Source organism: Anomaloglossus baeobatrachus, chromosome 2 (genome assembly GCF_048569485.1).
Source record: "Anomaloglossus baeobatrachus isolate aAnoBae1 chromosome 2, aAnoBae1.hap1, whole genome shotgun sequence".
In the NCBI taxonomy this organism is placed as follows: Eukaryota; Metazoa; Chordata; class Amphibia; order Anura; family Aromobatidae; genus Anomaloglossus; species Anomaloglossus baeobatrachus.
This window is the reverse complement of record NC_134354.1, coordinates 437,117,222-437,138,150: the sequence shown is the minus strand read 5'-3', so window position 1 is coordinate 437,138,150 and position 20,929 is coordinate 437,117,222. Positions and strand designations below refer to the sequence as shown.

Genomic DNA, 20,929 nt, shown 5'->3' with positions numbered 1-20,929 from the left:
AGGCTATGGAAATAGCCAGACAGAACGACTCCAGTAAAAAATGGTTCATATCTCGCAAGCCATATTTCCGATAAATATGGCAACCATAAAAATGGTGTCTCCGCATGCGGACGATGCCGGCACACCCTTTTTATGGGAGCAGGACATTGGGAAATGCCCCAGGCGTGATATCAGCCAATGGGGAACTGGCAGACAGGTCATGAGTCCCCTCGTTCTGTAGCTAAATTCATAACTGTCACAATGAGAGCATTGGCGTCTGCCTACGACGCTCCCAGGCAAAGTTATGGCCAATATCCCCTTTGCTGGATAATTCTGATCCATGCAGGGGGAGTGGCAGTGCTTCCCTGTGAGGTCACTAAGGTAGGAGGGGACCTGGATCTGCCCAGGTTGATAACCCTACTTCGGCCATTTTCCAGTGTTCTTTCGCTGGGGGCACGTGTAGGAAACATCTGTGGGAAGGATCCTAGAAACCTGGGTACAGCGCCCCCCTGTGGCCAGACGCAACAAGGTAACTGCTGGAACTGTGTATGCCTGTTTGTAACCCATGCTTTGCTTGTAACTGTACTCTGACATAACTGTATATTCTGTAGATTCCCTATTGTATATATTGTAGTTCTAGTGTGCTTTAGGCTGATTAAATTATATAATTAATCTTGGGCTGTTCTGTTATCTCGATCTTGAATCCCACGTCTGTGTGTTCGGCTAATAGTTACCGTAAATCGGTTGGTGGCAGCGAATTGTGCCAAGGATTATTGTGGGGAGGCCAGTGAGATTCGGGGAGATTTTATATATTCCGCCCGCGGAGGTCGGGGGAATATATACCTTACTCTCACCGGGGACCCTTCAATAATCGGCATAAGTAGTATAGCGGCCTCCTGGCTTATGGTCGGGCAATTCCATAATTGGCCTGACTATAAGAGGGGCGCTAGAGAGCGCGTCACGTGCTCTGTCTGTCGGTCGGGAGGTATAAAGGAGGGGTGACCCCCACTTGTTACCCCCCGATTGTGACGTACTGGTAGCCAGCGCGGGGGATTTCTGAGTGACCCCCCCGGTGGTTTGTGACAGGCGTGTTCAAAATACTATCACGTGACAAAAGGGACGTCATCCCTGGAAGCATCCCATACAGTCTAGCATCTACACTGAGCACAGTGTGACCGCTGGTGAGGTTTGCGCGCTCACGAGATTATGGGCGGGTACTTGCTGATAACAATCACAGCCCCGCCCATAATCACTTGTCTGCGCACACGTCACACTGCTCAGTCCCGTGAGACTGGCACTGGGCATGCGCGGGGATGGCTGGAGCAGTGGGCGGTGTCATCAGCTATGGAAAGGAGTGATGGGGGCGGCATACAGGACCAGGAGGCAGAATAACGGACGCCAGAAAGCCCGCCCCCGTGTCACATTTACAGTATCTAAATACAAAAAGGTACCACTTTATAAAGTCTTTATTTTGGTCTCACATGGGGCACAATAATAACAGGGACCTTTCTAGAATGCAGCCCAGCAGCTGCAATAGGGGAATCTTTTAGGTTTTGGGCGAAATTTCTGCTGACAGGTTCCCTTTAAATACACTATCTAAAAAGACACATATCTGACATAAAATCAGAATAAAACTTTTCCATTTTAGGTCAATTTAGATTACCAAAATTATTTATATTTGCCGAATGCCAGAATAATGAGAGCGAGAATATATTTTAAGGTATTTTTATTACTTTCTGCAAAGTCAGACATTTCATTAGTATTTGGTACCATTGCCATTAAACTGTATGACTTGCGGCAATTGTTTTGGATCTCCTTCCACAAGCTTCTCACAATAGCTGGTAGCTACTTGGCCCCATTCTTCCTGACAGAACTGGTGTAACTGAGCCATGTTTATAGGTTGCCTTGCTTGCCTTTTCAGCTTTGCTCATAAATTTTCAATGGGCCATTTTGTGCAATTTTGGGCAATTTTGTGATGGCCACTTGAAAACATTGACTTTGTTATCCTTAAGCCACTTTGTAACCAGTTTGGCAGTATGCTTCGAGTCATTGTCTATATGGAAGACCCATTTCCACCCAAGATTTAAGTTCCTGGCTAAGGTCTTGATATTTTGCTTCAGTATTGCCACATAATCTTCTTTCCTCATAATGCTATCTATTTTGTGAAGTGCACCAGTCCCTCCTACAGAAAAATAAATCCACAACATAATGCTGTCACCCTTGTGTTTTACAGTTGGCATGGTATTCTTTGGCTTCAAAGCTTCTTCCTTTTTCCTCCAAACATAACAATGGTCATTATGGCCAAACAGTTCAATTTTGTTTCGTCAAACCACAGGACAGGTCTCCAAAAAGTAAGGGTTTTTTTTTTCCTGTGTGCATTTGCAATCATTCATTTGGCTTTTTTATGTTTCTTTTGGAATAATGGCTTCTTCCTTATAAAGTGGCCTTTCAGTCCATGTTGATACAGTACTCGTTTCAGTGTGGATAATGACACAAACTTACCAGCTTCCGCCAGCATCTTCACAAGGTCTTTTGCTTTTGTTCTTGGGTTTGATATGCACATGTCTGACCAAAGCACGTTCAACTCTGGCACACAGAACCCGTTCCCTGCCTGAGTGGTATGATGGCTGAACATTTCCATCTTGTTTGTACTTGCGTATAATTGATTGTACAGATGAACAAGGCACCTTCAGGTATCTGGAAATTGCACCCAAGGATGAACCAGACTTCTGCAAGTCCACAATTCCCTTCCTGAGACCTTGGCTGATTTCTTTTGACTTTCCCATGATGCTACATAAAGAAGCAGTGTGTTTTAGGTGTGCATTAAAATACATCCACAGATGGGTTTCTAATTTACTCAGATGTTGTCAATAAATCTATCAGAAGCTTTGAATGACATATCATCATCATATGGGCTATAAAATATTGTGTAAAGGCATAGTACTCTTAGTGTATGTAAACGATTTTACTTTGCAAAGAATAATAAAAATGCCATAAAACATTCTCTCTCTGTCACAGTATTTTGGTGTTTGGCAAATATAAATGATTTTGGTAAACCTAATTGACCTAAAACAGGAAAGGTTTATTCTGATTTCATGTCAGATAGTGAGAAAAACATGCAGATGTGTCTTTTTTAGATGGTAAATGTAAACTTCAGGTTTCAACTGTACATGTACTATTTTAATGACTGACAGAATTACTATTTTGTAGGAAAACTCAGGGGGCATTATTACTATATAAGAAGGGAATCAGGAGGCAATATTACTATCAATGGTGGAATCAGATAATTATTACCAGTTATGTAGGAACTCGAAGGGGAGGCCAATATTACTTGTGTGGGAATACTCTGTGGACATTATTACTTCATGTGGAGCACTCAGGGAGCAATATTTCATATTGAGGCACTGAGAGCAGTATTGCAAAGGGGGAGGTCAAGGGTTTCTAATTTTGTGGGGCACTGAGGGGGCATTACTAAATTTTTAAATGGACACTCAGGGAGCATTATTATAGGGGTACTCAATATTATAATGATCACAGGGTATCACAGGGAACATTATTTTTTGTAAGGGAAAAAATATCTTTTTAAGGGTGCTCATAAGGCTTTGTGTCCACGCTGCGGAAAATGCGCGGATTTTGCCGCGGATTTCTCACGGAAAAGCAGCGGATTTTCCGAAAATCTGCAGCAGCGGCACTTCCCAGCCATTTCTATGGCATTTTGGAAATGCTGTGCCCATGCTGCGGATTTTTCCGCGGCGGATTTGCCGCGGATTTTGATCCGGAAAAATCTGCAACATGTCAATTATTGTTGCGGATTTTGATCCGGATTTTGGCTATAGAATTGGGAAAAAAAAAAATCCGGACCAAAATCCGCGGTAAATCCGCGGCAAATCCGCACCTTTGAAAAGGTGCGGATTTGCCGGGAAAGTCGCGGATTTTCATGCAGAAAAATCCGCAGCAACATTCTACCGTGGACACATAGCCTAAAAGGGCATTAATATTTTAGTGGGTAATTTTACAATCTAGAAGGCATGAGGGTCAGCATTATTACTGTTTGGGGCACTAAGAGGAGCACTGTGTTATGTGCTGTGCAGTAAAAGGGACAAATAGGGCAGCAACTGGCTCAGCATTGGTGTAACAGTAGGATGAAAAGTATGTGTAGGTTAGGAATAGGTGGGGACAGTGCTGGAAATGTGAGAATTCAAATATGTCTTTGCTGAAAACATTTCAAATGATTTGTGCCTGGAAGAAGTTATCATAGCGGTCTGGGTCACATGGAAAAGTGAACGATTTCACCACAAAGAATATCATCTGAAAGTCACCTAATATAATGGTACTTTAATCTTATGTACAGTCTTCAGGATTGGTATCTACCATTATATGATCACTGTATAGCAGTATTGTTATGGTGAATCTTATTCAATAGCAGCATTATCATCTGCTGAGGTTCCCACTATGCCCACAATAAATAGAGAGCACCTCTGTTCTTGTAAACATGGTTAGCTAGATTAGTGGCCCACTCAGGTATTTTGCCCAACCCACCCTGTGATGAACCCTGTATATGCCTCTGCATCTGGGCTATGTCTTATGTACATATTGGACGCCAATTATCAAGGTATTTATTTTAATTTAAATTAAGTAAAAAAAAACAACTAAATATAAAACCACCTCCCATCCCCCACAAAAAATTCTGCCAATTCCACTCATAATCTCCGCTTCTCCTGTGATCCTATTTGTCTCATATGATAATTAAAACTAAATAAAGATATCAAGAATGTCTCCCTCATCTTCCTCACTGGCCTGTCTGACAACTACGTGCAGCAGGAGCCTCCCCAATGCCCGGCCTGCAGGAAAACAGTTAACAATAAGCTCTGTCCTCTTGGCTTGTCCTTAGGCTACATGCGCACGCTGCTTCTTTTTCGTGTTCACAAACTGCAGCCAAAACTGCAGCCAAACTGCACCTTGTCAGAGAGAGCCTGGAAATGTCACAAAAAAATGTAGGTGCTTTTTTGGTGCGTTTTTGCTGCTTTTTTGGTGCGTTTTTGGCTGCAGTTTTGTCAACAATTGTTTCATGTATTTTTCAGTTCAAACAAGCCCATAAAGCTTGTTGAATTGAAAAAAAAAAAAATTAGAAATAAATAAATAATTAAAAAAAACTGGCGTGCGGTCCCCCCCAATTTTAATGCCAGCCAGATAAAGCCATACGGCTGAAGGCTGGTATTCTCAGGATGTGGTGCTCCACGTTATGGGGAGCCCCCCAGCCTAACAATATCAGTCAGCAGCCGCCCAGAATGGCCGCATCCATTAGATGCGGCTGTTCTGGGACTGTACCCGGCTCTTCCCGATTTGCCCTGGTGCGTTGGCAAATCGGGGTAATAAGGAGTTATTGGCAGCCCATAGCTGCCACTAAATCCTAGATTAATCATGTCAGGCGTCTATGAGACACCCTCCATGATTAATCTGTAAATTACAGTAAATAAACACACACACCCGAAAAATCCTTTATTAGAAATAAAAAAACACAAACACATTCCCTCATTACCAATTTATTAACCCCGACAAAGCCCTCCATGTCCGGCGTAATCCAGGATGGTCCAGCGCCGCATCCAGCTCTGCTGCATGGAGGTGACCGGAGAAGCAGCAGACACCGCCGCTCCGGTCACCTCCATGCAGCTAATGAAGACAGCCGCGCGATCAGCTGAGCTGTCACCGAGGTTACCCGCGGCCACCGCTGAATCCAGCGGTGGCCGCGAGTAACCTCAGTGACAGCTCAGCTGATCGCGCTACTGCGTGGAGCTGACAGGAGCGTGGAGGACGGGACTTTCAGCGGTGGCGGTGGCGGTGAGAGGGGTCCATCATCTCCCCTGTGCGGGGACAGCGGTACTTCGGGGAACACGGGGAGGACGGGACTATCAGCGGCGGCAGCAAGAGGGGGATGGACATTGGCAGCTGAAAACATTGATTTTTCCCTCTCGCTGCCGCCGCCGCTGATAGTCCCGTCCTCCACATCATCTCCCCTGTGCGTGCACGCTGGGGACAGTGGTACTTCGGGGAACACGTGAAGGACGGGACTATCAGCAGCGGCGGCAGCGAGAGGGAAAAATCAATGTTTTCAGCTGCCAATGCCCATCCCCATCTCGCTGCCGCCGCTGATAGTCCCGTCCTCCACATCATCTCCCCTGTGCGTGCACGCTGGGGACAGTGGTACGTCGGGGAAGACGTGGAGGACGGGACTATCAGCGGCGGCAGCGGCAGCGAGATGGGGATGGACATTGGCAGCTGAAAACATTGATTTTTTCCCTCTCGCTGCCGCCGCTGCTGATAGTCCCATCCTCCACATCATCTCCCCTGTGCGTGCATGCTGGGGACAGTGGTACGTCGGGGAACACGTGGAGGACGGGACTATCAGCGGCGGCAGCGAGATGGGGATGGACATTGGCAGCTGAAAACATTGATTTTTTCCCTCTCGCTGCCGCCGCTGCTGATAGTCCCGTCCTCCACATCATCTCCCCTGGGGACAGCGGTACTTCGGGGAACACGTGGAGGACGGGACGGGACCACTTGCCTGACCTCACTTCCTGACAAATCACCTGCGTTTTTGCTAGCAAAAACGCAGGTAAAAGGCAGGTAAAATGCACCACTTGTGATTAGCATGCATTTTTCCTGCGTTTTTGATGCCCTCATTGATTTCAATGGGTAACAAATGTTGACAAAAACGCAGGAAGAATGAACATGCTGCATTTTTTTTGTCACAAACTTTTGACAAAAAAAACGCTGACAAATAAACTGCAATGTGCGCATGACAAATCTGACTTCTCATAGACTTTGCTGGGAAGTCAGATGTCAGAAAGTTCTGCTGACAAAACTGCAGCCAAAAAAGCAGCAAAAAAGCAGGAAAAAAAGCAGCGTGCGCATGTAGCTTTAGGTTAATTTCCTTTGGACCTGTTCCATTTTTTGCTGATTAATGACTGTTAAAATCCTGCAGAGAACACAATTGGTTTCAGAACCATGTGAAACATCCTGCAAAGTTACAGTGTAAGTTTACCATTTATTGCCATATATAATTCTAGATTTAGTGCTTCTATTAATGTAGAAGAGAAAAGAATGTTAGGCTATGTGCGCACTAGGCGTTTTTTTCACGCTGCGTTTTTATGTGCGTTTTTGTCTAAAAAACGCACCCGCGGCTAAAAAACGCGGCAAAAACGCATGCGTTTTTGCCGCGATTTGGTGCGTTTTTTGCTGCGTTTTTGCTCACTGCGTTTTTAATCAGTGCACAATGCCATTAAAGATTGTTGATGAAAAAAAAAAAAAAAAAAGGTCTGATGTCATTTCCTTCTTCAAAATGTTCATTGTATGCAGGAGAGCAGACAGCTGCAGAACTAGTGTATGCAGGAGAGCAGACAGCAGCTGCAGAACTACAAGTCTCAGCATCCTCCATTCACTAGTGTATGGAGGAGAGCAGACAGCAGCTGCAGAACTACAAGTCTCAGCATCCTCCATTCACTAGTGTATGCAGGAGAGCAGACAGCAGCTGCAGAACTACAAGTCTCAGCATCCTCCATTCACTAGTGTATGCAGGAGAGCAGACAGCAGCTGCAGAACTACAAGTCTCAGCATCCTCCATTCACTAGTGTATGCAGGAGAGCAGACAGCAGCTGCAGAACTACAAGTCTCAGCATCCTCCATTCACTAGTGTATGCAGGAGAGCAGACAGCAGCTGCAGAACTACAAGTCTCAGCATCCTCCATCCAGGACTGTATGCAGTTTTTTGCCCAAAAAGAAAAAAAAATGACGTGGGCTTCGCCATATTTTTGTATGCTAGCCGGGTACAGCAGGCAGGTACGGGCTGCCCCCAACCCCCAGCTGCCTATTTGTACCCGGCTGGGAACCAAAAATATAGAGAAGCCCTTTTTTTTTAATTATTTCATGAAATAATTAAAAAAAAAAATGACGTGGGCTTCGCCTAATTTTTGAGTCCAGCCGGGTACAACTAGGCAGCTGGGGATTGGAATCCACAGTGCAGGGTGCCCATGCTTTCTGGGCACCCCCGCTGTGAATTGCAGTCCCGCAGCCACCCCAGAAAATGGCGCTTTCATAGAAGCGCCATCTTCTGGCGCTGTATCCAACTCTTCTAGCTGCCCTGAAGCCGGGTGGCGAGCTAGGTAATAATGGGGTTAGGGCTAGCTGTATAGCTGGCCCTAAGCCCGAAATTCATGGTGTCACGCCAATATTAGACATGGCCACCATGAATTTCTAGTAATGATAAAAAAAAAACACAACACAGAGAAAAATATTTTTATTAGAAATAAAACACAACACAATTAGTGACTCCATCTTTATTGAAATAAACCCCCCTCCGCAGTAATCCTGGGTCAGGGTCCCGCGCCGTCCAATGCGGATCCAATATCATCTGATCGGTTTGCTGGAAGGCAAAGCGATCAGATGATGTGTCAGGATCAAGTGCCTGAAGCACATGACACATCAGCTGATTGTATAAAAGCCGATTATACAATCAGCTGATGCATCAGTAGAAAAAAAAAAAAAAAATAATACTCACTTATGTGCTGTGGTGATTACCGGCAGCTCCTGGAGCGATCGATTGGACAGGAGTCTGATCCTATACGATCGCTGCCGGAGCTGCCGGTAATCAGCTGATGAAGTCCCCTGACGGCAGGATCAGCTGATAGCCGGCCGGGCGCGAAAAAGCCGGCGACACCGCGATCAGCTGATGCGTCAGGTGACTGCATCAGGTGATCAGCGCCAGGTCCTGCAAGCAAGGTCCTGCCCCGGGGAGACTGCACACAGCCAGAGCGGCGGTACCGGGAGGAGATGGGAGCGGGCATGGCACCGGGACCCTGCGGACAGGTGAGTATATGACATTTTTTTTTTCTACTGTTCACTTTGGTTTTCGCCGCTGCCTCCACCTCCCGCCCAGACATGGCGCCGCACGGAGCTGACGTGCACAGGACGGGAGGTGGAGGCAGCGGTGACGGTACCGGGAGGATTCATGCTTCTCTGTTTACCAACAGAAGGAATCCTCTTCCTGTACACGTCACTGTAGTGCCCACCCCTTGCGTTTATAGCTGCGTTTTTAGTCATAGAAACGCGGCTATATGCGTTATTCATTGCGTTTTTAACATCTCATTGAATTCAATGAGTGAAAAACGCAGTGGAAAACGCAGAAATAATTGACATGCTGCGTTTTTGTGGTCACCACAAAAACGCAGCTAAAAAAAAAACGCTGTGTGAGGACAGCACTTCTGAAAACCCATTGGCATTGCTGGGGAAGCAATGTCACTGCGTTTTCAGCACAAAAACGCGGAAAAAAACGCCGCTAAAAACGCGGCAAAAACGCCTAGTGCGCACATAGCCTAAATGTTAAACTAATACAAAACTATATACGGTAATCAGTAAAAAAATAATAATAATAATATATATATATATATATATATACACGGTATATATACACACACATATCTATATATATATAATTACCTTATTCTGTCTGTCTGTCTGTCTTGCTCCAAAATTGTGTCACTGTGACAGTGTCGTTAGAGTGACAACTGTCGGATTGGCCGCTGGGCTCGGCCTGGCCCCGCCCCCCCACGGATTGGCCGCTCACCTCGGCCTGGCCACGCCCCCCGCATGGATTAGCCGCTCGCCCCGGCCCTCCGCACGCATCGCCCGTTCCAGCGTACACCGGCTCCCGGTACACATGTGCAGGGAGCCGGCATACGCTGACGCCTCGCCCGCTCGCCCCCGCCACACGTTGGCACACTCGGCCCCGCCCCCGGCGGACATAACCTTGCGATGCTGGGATCATGACGGAGCCGGTGTACGCTGGTAACCATGATACACATCGCGTAACTATAGGAAGCGCTTCCCTTAGTTACCCGATGTGTATCATGGTTACCAGCGTACACCGGCTCCTGGTACACATGTGCAGGGAGCCGGCATACGCTGACGCCTCGCCCGCTCAGTCCCGCCCCCGGCACACGTTGCCACACTTGGACCCGCCCCCGGCGGCCCCAGCATGGGGGATGGAGCACGATGGGGGGTGTGCAGCATGGAGGATGGAGCACGATGGGGGGTGTCCAGCATGGAGGATGGAGCACGATGGGGGGTGCGCAGCATGGGAGATGTAGCACGATGGTGGGTGCGCAGCATGGGGGATGGAGCACGATGGGGGGTGTGCAGCATGGGAGATGGAGCACGATGGGGGGTGCGCAGCATGGGGGATGGAGCATGATGGGGGGTGCGTAGCATGGAGGATGGAGCACAATGGGGGGTGTGCAGCATGGAGGATGGAGCACGATGGGGGGTGTGCAGCATGGGGGATGGAGCACGATGGGGGGTGCGCAGCATGGGGGATGGAGCACGATGGGGGTACGCAGCATGGGGCATGGAGCATGATGAGGGGTGCGCAGTATGGGGGATGGAGCACGATGAGGGGTGCGCATGTGGGAGGGAGCACGATGGGGGGTGCGCGGCATGGGGGATGGAGCACGATGGGGATGCGCAGCATGGGGGAAGGAGCACGATGGGGGTGCACACCTCCCCCCAAAACACACACACACCGCCACACGCGCACCGCACAACACACCACACACACACTGGGAACCACAAACACCGCCCTACACAGACACCCACACACAGACAACGCCGCACACACAACACCCAACACACAAACACCGCGGCATACATAAATATACGCACATACCGCGCAACACACACATTGCACAAAACATACCTGCCCCCAAAACACACACACGCACTCCACACCTACACAAACCGCGCAACACACACAGCACCACACACACACACAACGCTACAGACACACAGCGCTCCACAAACAATGCAACACACACAACGCAACACACATACATCACCGCTCTCACACACCCCCACACCCAGACAACACCCAGAACATTTACAGCGCCCTACACAAACACTTGGTAACTACACACAACAACATCTATATATATATATGTATATATATATATATATATATATATATATATATATATATATATATATACAGTTAGGTCCAGAAATATTTGGACAGTGATGCAATTTTCGCGAGTTGGGCTCTGCATGCCACCACATTGGATTTGAAATGAAACCTCTACAACAGAATTCAAGTGCAAATTGTAACGTTTAATTTGAAGGTTTGAACAAAAATATCTGATAGAAATTGTAGGAATTGTACACATTTCTTTACAAACACTCCACATTTTAGGAGGTCAAAAGTAATTGGACAAATAAACCAAACCCAAACAAAATATTTTTATTTTCAATATTTTGTAGCGAATCCTTTGGAGGCAATCACTGCCTTAAGTCTGGAACCCATGGACATCACCAAACGCTGGGTTTCCTCCTTCTTAATGCTTTGCCAGGCCTTTACAGCCGCAGCCTTCAGGTCTTGCTTGTTTGTGGGTCTTTCCGTCTTAAGTCTGGATTTGAGCAAGTGAAATGCATGCTCAATTGGGTTAAGATCTGGTGATTGACTTGGCCATTGCAGAATGTTCCACTTTTTTGCACTCATGAACTCCTGGGTAGCTTTGGCTGTATGCTTGGGGTCATTGTCCATCTGTACTATGAAGCGCCGTCCGATCAACTTTGCGGCATTTGGCTGAATCTGGGCTGAAAGTATATCCCTGTACACTTCAAAATTCATCCGGCTACTCTTGTCTGCTGTTATGTCATCAATAAACACAAGTGACCCAGTGCCATTGAAAGCCATGCATGGCCATGCCATCACGTTGCCTCCACCATGTTTTACAGAGGATGTGGTGTGCCTTGGATCATGTGCCGTTCCCTTTCTTCTCCAAACTTTTTTCTTCCCATCATTCTGGTACAGGTTGATCTTTGTCTCATCTGTCCATAGAATACTTTTCCAGAACTGAGCTGGCTTCATGAGGTGTTTTTCAGCAAATTTAACTCTGGCCTGTCTATTTTTGGAATTGATGAATGGTTTGCATCTAGATGTGAACCCTTTGTATTTACTTTCATGGAGTCTTCTCTTTACTGTTGACTTAGAGACAGATACACCTACTTCACTGAGAGTGTTCTGGACTTCAGTTGATGTTGTGAACGGGTTCTTCTTCACCAAAGAAAGTATGCGGCGATCATCCACCACTGTTGTCATCCGTGGACGCCCAGGCCTTTTTGAGTTCCCAAGCTCACCAGTCAATTCCTTTTTTCTCAGAATGTACCCGACTGTTGATTTTGCTACTCCAAGCATGTCTGCTATCTCTCTGATGGATTTTTTCTTTTTGTTCAGCCTCAGGATGTTCTGCTTCACCTCAATTGAGAGTTCCTTAGACCGCATGTTGTCTGGTCACAGCAACAGCTTCCAAATGCAAAACCACACACCTGTAATCAACCCCAGACCTTTTAACTACTTCATTGATTACAGGTTAACGAGGGAGACGCCTTCAGAGTTAATTGCAGCCCTTAGAGTCCCTTGTCCAATTACTTTTGGTCCCTTGAAAAAGAGGAGGCTATGCATTACAGAGCTATGATTCCTAAACCCTTTCTCCGATTTGGATGTGAAAACTCTCATATTGCAGCTGGGAGTGTGCACTTTCAGCCCATATTATATATATATAATTGTATTTCTGAACATGTTTTTGTAAACAGCTAAAATAACAAAACTTGTGTCACTGTCCAAATATTTCTGGCCCTGACTGTATATATATAAAAAACACAAATCATACATTAACTACACAATACGTAAATTCTAGAATACCCGATGCGTTAGAATTCGGCCACCTTCTAGTATATATATATATATATATATATATATATATATATATATATATAAAAATAAATATATAAGAAAGTTCAAAACATGTAAATTTATCAAACTTTTAGAATGCATTTTATTATGGAATAATGGCATCCTCCTTATGCTTCCCTTCAAGGAAAGCTTTTTTTAAATGCTCAAAAACTGTAATGTCTCCAAGCATAGTATTTGTATCACTCCAGGAACAGCGCAGCCACTTAAATGTCAAGGAGTGAAAAAATATGCATTTCCCTTACGTCATTAACAGCAGCCCAATAACACTATAAAAGGTGACCCCCCAACTCCACCCTTAGGTTTTTTTCTGTCCTTTTGGACTAAATAGGTTAGGTAGTAAGTGCCAACTAACACATTTCTTTTCATTTAAATAGCAAGTATTAAGGCCCAGTCACACTAAACAACTTACCAGCGATCCCAACAACGATACAACCTGCTAGGGATCGCTGGTAAGTTGCTAGGAGGTCGCTGGTGAGATGTCACAATAAGCGACGCTCCAGCGATCCCACCAGCAACCTGACCTGGCAGGGATCGCTGGAGCGTCGCTACACGTGGAAGCATGCTGCGCTTGGTAACTAAGGTAAATATCGGGTAACCAACCCGATATTTACCTTGGTTACCAGACCAGTGCATACCACTTAGCGCTGGCTCCATGCACACCTAGCCACAGTACACATCGGGTTAATTACCCGATGTGTACTCTGCTACGTGTGCAGGCAGCCGGCTTCTGCGGACGCTGGTAACCACGGTAAACATCGGGTAACCAAGAAGCCCTTACCTTGGTTACCCGATATTTACCTTCGTTACCAGCGTCCGCCGCTCTCACACTGCCAGTGCCGGCTCCCTGTTCCCTGCACACCTAGCCACAGTACACATAGGGTTAATTACCCGATGTGTACTCCAGCTACGTGTGCAGGTTGCAGGGAGGCCTTCTTGGTTACCCGATATTTACATTTGTTACCAGCGTCCGCAGAAGCCGGCTCACTGCACATTCAGTTGTTGCTCTCTCGCTGTCACACACAGCGATGTGTGCTTCACAGCGGGAGAGCAACAACTAAAAAATGGCCCAGGACATTCAGCAACAACCAACAACCTCACAGCAGGGGCCAGGTTGTTACTGGATGTCACACACAGCAACATCGCTAGCAAGTTGTGCCTCAGCAGCGATGTTGCTAGCGATGTTGCTTAGTGTGACGGTACCTTTACACAGGAATATCAAGTTATCTTAAAGGTAGTCATGTCAATAAAATGCTTAGTCTGCAGGTTCATAGCATTTTACGGCTAGGTTCGGACACTGCGTCTTTTTGACGCTGCGTTTTTGTGCGTTTTTACCGCGATTTGGTGCGTTTTTGGCTGCGTTTTGCTGCGTTTTTGATCTCTGCGTTTTGCTGCGTTTTTCCAATGCATTACATGGGCGGAAAACGCAGAAAAACGCAGGAAAGAACTGACATGTCCATTTTTTTTTTTTTAACTCAAAGACGCAGGTAAAAAAACAGATGTGTGCGGACAGCAAAAATGAAAACTCATAGACTTTGCTGGGGGAGCAAAGTCCTGCAGTTTTGAGGCCAAAAACGCACCCGAAAAACGCGCAAAAACGCCGCGAAAAACGCACTGTGCACTTAGCCTACAACTGCCAGGCTGCCATACTGAAAGCCCGACTACAGGAAGGAAATTAACTTTATTCCTCCTGGAAACCTCAGGCTTTCAGTTATACAGGCATGACCGGAGCTGTGTCAGTCACCGCTCAGTCTATAGTAAGCGACTGGCTGTATCCACGCCACAGCCAGCTTTGTGCTGATACAATGCATATCAGAGCTGACTGACTGGGTCTTCTAAGACTCCTGCTCCCTCCTTGCACCCAGTGATCACTTGATTTGAGTTCAGAGGAGGAAGCACTATCAGTGTTTTTATTAGTGTTTCCTAATCTTCATACACAATTTCACGCTATGTATAGGGAAGTACCACGCCTAGGGCCTCAGGGAAGAGAAACCCTGTATCTAGGGAAGGGAGAGATGGTGACCGCAGACCAAACCTTTCACTGGTCCCTGTCTCCCCTGACCACCTTAGATAGTTTCTACACCTATGCGCCGAGCAGGATACCTAGACCTGGCTGACTCTGAACTGGACTCTATGTAGGGAAAGGATGGGATGAGCACTTAGTTAACCTCACTAAGCTCTAAAGAAGACACATAGAGCACAAACACGGGAAAATGAATGAATAAATTAATCTCCAAGAAGACTCAGGGAGAGGAACAGCAACAAACAACAATGTTTCTTTAAATGAATACAAGCCGACTGATTGCACCTAAGGCCTGTATAACAATATAACTCTCTTACCAGCAAACTACAAGAGGAAATGTGAGTATTTAAGTACACGAGGGAACGTGATGACAATTAGCAGCCTAAAGGTGAGGATAGGCACAGGGTCCTAAAAGTAAAGGGATTAACTCCAAGCAGAGAAGAAGCATAGGATACCATTTATACCACAGCAGTAAGAATAGAATGTCAGTGAGCAGATTGTGTAGCTAAACACTGCGATCTTCTACAGCGGGACACCACAGGACTGTGTCAACTGTAACACACCCATGACATAACCCTTGTTCAGTGCTGAGTACACAGCAATCGGAAAGGCTAGCATGATAATAAATCATGTCGGCCTTTTCAGTGAGGAATCTAGCAGTGTCTGACAGTCAGCTACCTGCCTCCACAACTGCACAACTCCAGCAAGTGTGATACTTTACATTGACATTTTAATCCCTTTACAACCTAGGATGTACCTATACCACCTAAGTCGTAGCTGTCTCTTTAATACAGGCTCGTAAGGATCAGCAGATGTGCAGCGAACAGAGATCCACCCACACCTTTTAACTAGTTAGATCGCAGTGTCAAACTCTGACACCGTGATTTAATGTGCCCCGGCGGGGATTGTGCCATTCCCCACTACCATCACGGGGTGGCAATAGGTTGTCATAACAGCACGGGGTCAGCTAATGAGCACTGTCGCTCTCATGACTCACATCCTGTGACTGACGGCAGAGCGCTGACACTCACAGGATATCAATATTTCTGCTGTTCAGAGGGATGCTGAAGCTTTGCTCTGATCAGCAGACGAGATCGGATACTGCAGGCATAAAGTCCCCTAAGGTAACTAATAAAATCAATATAAAGTTCAAATCACCCCCCCCCCCTTTGCCCCAATGAAAATAAACCAATTTAAAAAAATAAGCATATTTGGTATTGCCATGTTCAAAAATGCCCGATCTATCAAAATACAAAATCAATTAATCTGATCAGTTGCCGCAACACTGCAGTTAAATGCAGTAACAGGCGATCAAAACATCGCATCTACCCAAAAATGGTATAATTTAAAACATCAGCTCAGGACGCAAAAAATAAGTAGTCAATGAGATCCCGGATCCCAAAAAATGAGAATGCTACAGGTCTCGGAAAATGGTGACAAAAACGCTATTGTTTTTTTTACAAAAACTTCAATTTTTTTTTCCCTACTGACATAAACTTTAAACTATACATCTTTAATTTCTACGAGCTCATACTAACGCAGGGAATCATAATGTCAGGTCAGTTTTACCGAATAGGGAACATGGTAAATAACCACCCCAAAAAAAATAAAATCATGCAATTGAACTTGTTTTGCAATTTCACAACACTTGAAATTTTTTTCCCTGCTTTCCAATACAATATGTGGCAGAATCAGTGGCAGAATCAGCGTCGGATTGGGGTGTCTGGGGCCCACCAGAGGAATTGGCTCCATGGGCCCACCCTACAGCGATATGCAAATACCTGTTATAGTCATTATCCCCGTTATAGTGGAGCACTGACTGTGAAACACAGCCGGCTCCTGCACATCTGAGCACACACAGTAACTGATGTACAATTACAGTAGTTTGCAGTAAGGGGGATCTTTGGTGAAAACAAGTGATCACCGATCCACAGGTTTGGTAGGTGATCACTTATTGAATGAATGGATCAGGGGAAGAGTCGGACATCAGCTCCACTTTCAAGGGGATAAAAGTTGCACGGTCGGTGCTGGTCCCAGCAATCTGTCCCCACAGATAAATACGTTATCAATTATCCTTAGGCCACATTCACACGTTCAGTATTTGGTCAGAATGTTACATTAGTATTTCTAAGGCTACTTTCACACTTGCGTTGGACGGGATCCATAGCATTGCGTTGTGTGACGGATGCAACGGATGCGTTGCATATAATGGCACAACGGATGCTACAGATCGTACAAAATAACGCAATCCGCTATAGGTTTTTTTTCCTTGACTTTACACATCTGAGCATGCGCAGTTGTGTAAAGACGGTTGCGTTAACGGAATCCGTCAAATGACGGATTCTAACGGAATCCGCCACCATAGGCATCCATTATAAAAACAACGGACACCAACGGATTCCTGCAGGTTGCGTTTTTTTTACACTCCACCAAGCACAGAAAAACGCTACATGCAGCGTTCCATCCGCCCGACTTTCACTCGCGGTCAGCGTCAAAACAACTGATGCGCCGCGGGACGGATACAATGCAAGACCATCCGTTGCTATCTGTAGCTAATAGAAGTCTATGAGGAATATAACGGATTCCTGCAACGGTTACCGTAATTCCTCAAGGCTGCGGATAGCAACGGAAGCCGTCCAACGCAAGTGTGAAAGTAGCCTAAGCCAAAACTAGGAGTAGGTTAAAATGCAGAGGTGTTTCTATTATACTTTACCTCAGTATTTGTAGCCTAAACCAGGAGTGGTAAAATCAGAGGAAAAGTACTGATCAAATGCTCAACATGGGCACATGGCCTTAGAATAGGCGATTACTTAGCATATTTACTACAGTGTAATAGTCACAGGACAGGGAGGGGTTAAACGTTCAAGCATTCAATTTCTACTGGATATAATTTTCCCTTTATTGATAGAGAGAAAAAATGTCCTCTAGACACAACACAATCCACTATTCCAAGACCAATAATACCACGTACAAGGGAGAAATACCGCCACACCGTGACCAATAACATATTACCACCACATAGTAACCAAATACAACCACATACAAGAGAGAAATACTGCCACACTATAATCAGAGCACATAGTGACCAAATATTATGACATACAAAGGAGAAATACCGCAACACTATGACCAGACCACATAAATGACCAAATAATACCACATACAACAGAAAAATATCCCCACACAGTGACCAGACCACGCATTACCACCACACAGTGCCCGAATAATACTACAATAATGATCATGAATAAAAACCACAATACTAATAACACTAATATTACCATCAATGCCATTATACACAGGAGCTCTGTATATAGTGTCATTGTACAGGTAATACAGTGATCACCAGTGACACTATACATAGGAGCTGTGTATATAGTGTATAGTGTGTGTGTACATGTAATACACTGACTTACCAGCGACGTCTCTAGATGAGGTTATTCAGCTTCACTTTTCTTCTTCATCCAGAGCTGTCCGCCATCACTTCTTCCTGCTATGACGCGACTCTGCAGAAAATAACACACATTCACCTATAGCCGATCACTCCCAGAGCACATTCCTCACGTTTCCCCCAATTTCTACACCATGGGTTGCACAGCACTGGGTTGGTGGCACAGAGTACTAGGGGCATATACAGCGGCAAGAGGCTTACAGCAGCGACCGGCAGGAGGCTCACTGCAGCGGGAGGCTCACTGCAAGGGGAGGCTCATTGCAAGGGGAGGCAGCAGGCTCATTGCAAGGGGAGGCAGGAGGCTCACTGCAGGGGGAGGCTCACTGCAGGGGGAGGCAGGAGGCTCACTGCAGGGGGAGGCTCACTGCAAGGGGAGGCTCACTGCAAGGGGAGGCTCACTGCAGGGGGAGGCTCACTGCAGGGGGAGGCTCACTGCAGGGGGAAGCTCGCAGCAGGGGGAGGCTCACAGCAGGGTGAGGCTCAAAGCAGGGGGAGGCAGGAGGCTCACTGCAAGGGGAAGCTCACAGCAGGGGGAGGCTCACAGAGGCGGGAGGCAGTTTATGATGGAAAGGCTGGGGGCCCATCAGAGCATCGGGGCTCAGTTTGCCCACTAAACACCCCTGCCCAGCCCGCGGTAACAAGCCCACGGTATAGCATGGGGGCCCACTGGGGCCCCTGGGGACCCACCGGAGGATTCTCTGGTGCTCCGCTGGGCCAGTCTGACGCTGGGCAGAATGAATGGTGTCATTCCAAAGTACAACTTGTCTCACAAAAAACAAGCCTTCATATGGCTATACTGATGGAAAAATAAATAAGTTATGGCTTTTGGAAGAAGGGGAATAGAGATCAGTAAGTCCGAGGTTCGGTGATTGTTACGAATACAGACTTTACAGAAAAAAATAAAATAGGTTTCAGAGTTCAGGTATGCTGACCACTCAAGCGAGTATCGCTGTGTTCGGGTATGCTCGGTGATCAGCCCAGTGCGAGCCACTTGTAGTGTTTGAATGACTCGCACTGGGGGTAACAGCGTTATTGGATGTAGTGTGCACCAAACTAAAAAAATGAAAATATTTCACCCACCTGTCCCCTGGACGTTTTCTGCCTATGGCTGGCTGTATGTGGGCGGAGGCTCAGACTGCCCAATCAGTGACTGCCATTGGGGTTCAGGTCAAGTCCGGCTCCTAAATCAAACTTTATCTAAAGTCTAGCTGAACCTGCTGAACCGAATTTCCATGAGTCCGCACATCTCTAAAGGGGAGGAAAAACTGAAAACAAGAAAAAAAGAAAATTGCCAAGGAAGGGGGGGGGGGAATGCGGTTAAAATGGGCAGTCCAAAAGTAGTTAAATAGTTACAGCTTGATTTTGAATCTGCTGTGAGACGTAATTCTCTGTTATCTTGTAATGTTCCAGTATGAGAGCTTGTAAATCCTTCTGCAGTGGACTATTTGTGGCCAGTTTTTGAACCACAATTGTGCATATTAAATTTCAACAATTGACTATTTTAATAATTGTTTAATTATTCCTTTCACGAAGAAATACAGCATGGCAATCCCAGATAATATAAGTGAGACAAGTTTTTATATTGGTATTAACAACAGTTTTCATTACTGCAGTGAGATGCAAAGCTCATGGGTTTCGATCTCACTAACGGCCCTGATGCGAATATAATAAGCACTGAAGAACAGTAGTAGCAGCTTGAACATGCGAGTATTGTGATGTCCCTCTACAGGAGCGTTAAGAAAGGGATTGTACCTTTTTATTTAGTGACTCCAATATGATAATTGTTATGGTCTTTACCAAGGGGAATTTGGTCACAGGGTACTATGCATAGCAGCCTAGAAATATACCACTCCGGCAAATCTACTATACAACCTATCCCTTCCACTTCACCCCCATGCTTAACACTAGAAGTCCCAGAAATTTCGAGCTCTCTGGGTTCCAAAGGTAGAAATGTTAAATGACCCCTCTCTAGGACTTCTAGTGTTAAAGGGGTTGTCCAATTTAAATCCACAAGTCTGCAGTCACCATGTGTCACTCGATGTGACTGCAGACTTATGAATACTCACATCAAACGCACTCTGCACTGCAAGGATTCTGTGAGCATCGGGAACGGTGGTCACATGAGTGCAAGTATGTGATATGGATACTCCAGGACAGAATCCGAATAGACTGTTTCCTGTGTGCTCAATGCAAGTGTATTGCACAAGGCTGAAAACAGTCTAGTTGGAATCTGTCCGGTTGTATGCATTTCGCATACTTGCGTCATGTCATGGGTGCGCTGTGAGGATGCACTCACATAGCATGCCTGCACACTTGTGGATTTAGACTAGCCAACCCCTTTAAGACCACATCGACCCAATTGTTAGACCAATTATAATTCACATATGCGTGGTAGCTAAAAATCTAATTGCATCATACTGGAGACAAGTTTTGATTCCCACAATCACTGAGGTGATTGACAAAGTTACCTTACATAACGATCTTAAACAAAGTTATGCAATTTATAATAATTCATTTGCTGCATATCATAAAAAATGGAGCCCTTGGCTTTCTTACCAACAAAATTCTTAATAGAGTCTGGTCCATGTGCTTAATGTCTGATTTTTAAACTTCACAACCCTTGAAAATTGAGACTTCTATACCTGGAATTTTACTTTTTTATTCTGCATTTTATCTTCTT

At 45.8% G+C, this 20,929-nt stretch overlaps 1 protein-coding gene across 2 annotated transcripts in view; it reads right to left on the bottom strand.

Annotated features, from left to right (window-relative positions):
- The window catches only part of RASL10B (RAS like family 10 member B), a 228,585-nt gene that overhangs the window by 69,236 nt on the left and 138,420 nt on the right, over positions 1 to 20,929 (bottom strand). The window contains exon 1 of one of the 2 annotated variants that reach the window (XM_075336258.1): positions 18,215 to 18,289. The exons of the other annotated variant lie outside the window; for it this stretch is intronic. The gene's annotated coding sequence lies outside the window, so the exon portion shown is untranslated. Of the gene's footprint in view, positions 1 to 18,214; positions 18,290 to 20,929 lie in introns of those variants that run through there. 2 annotated transcript variants of the gene reach the window in all.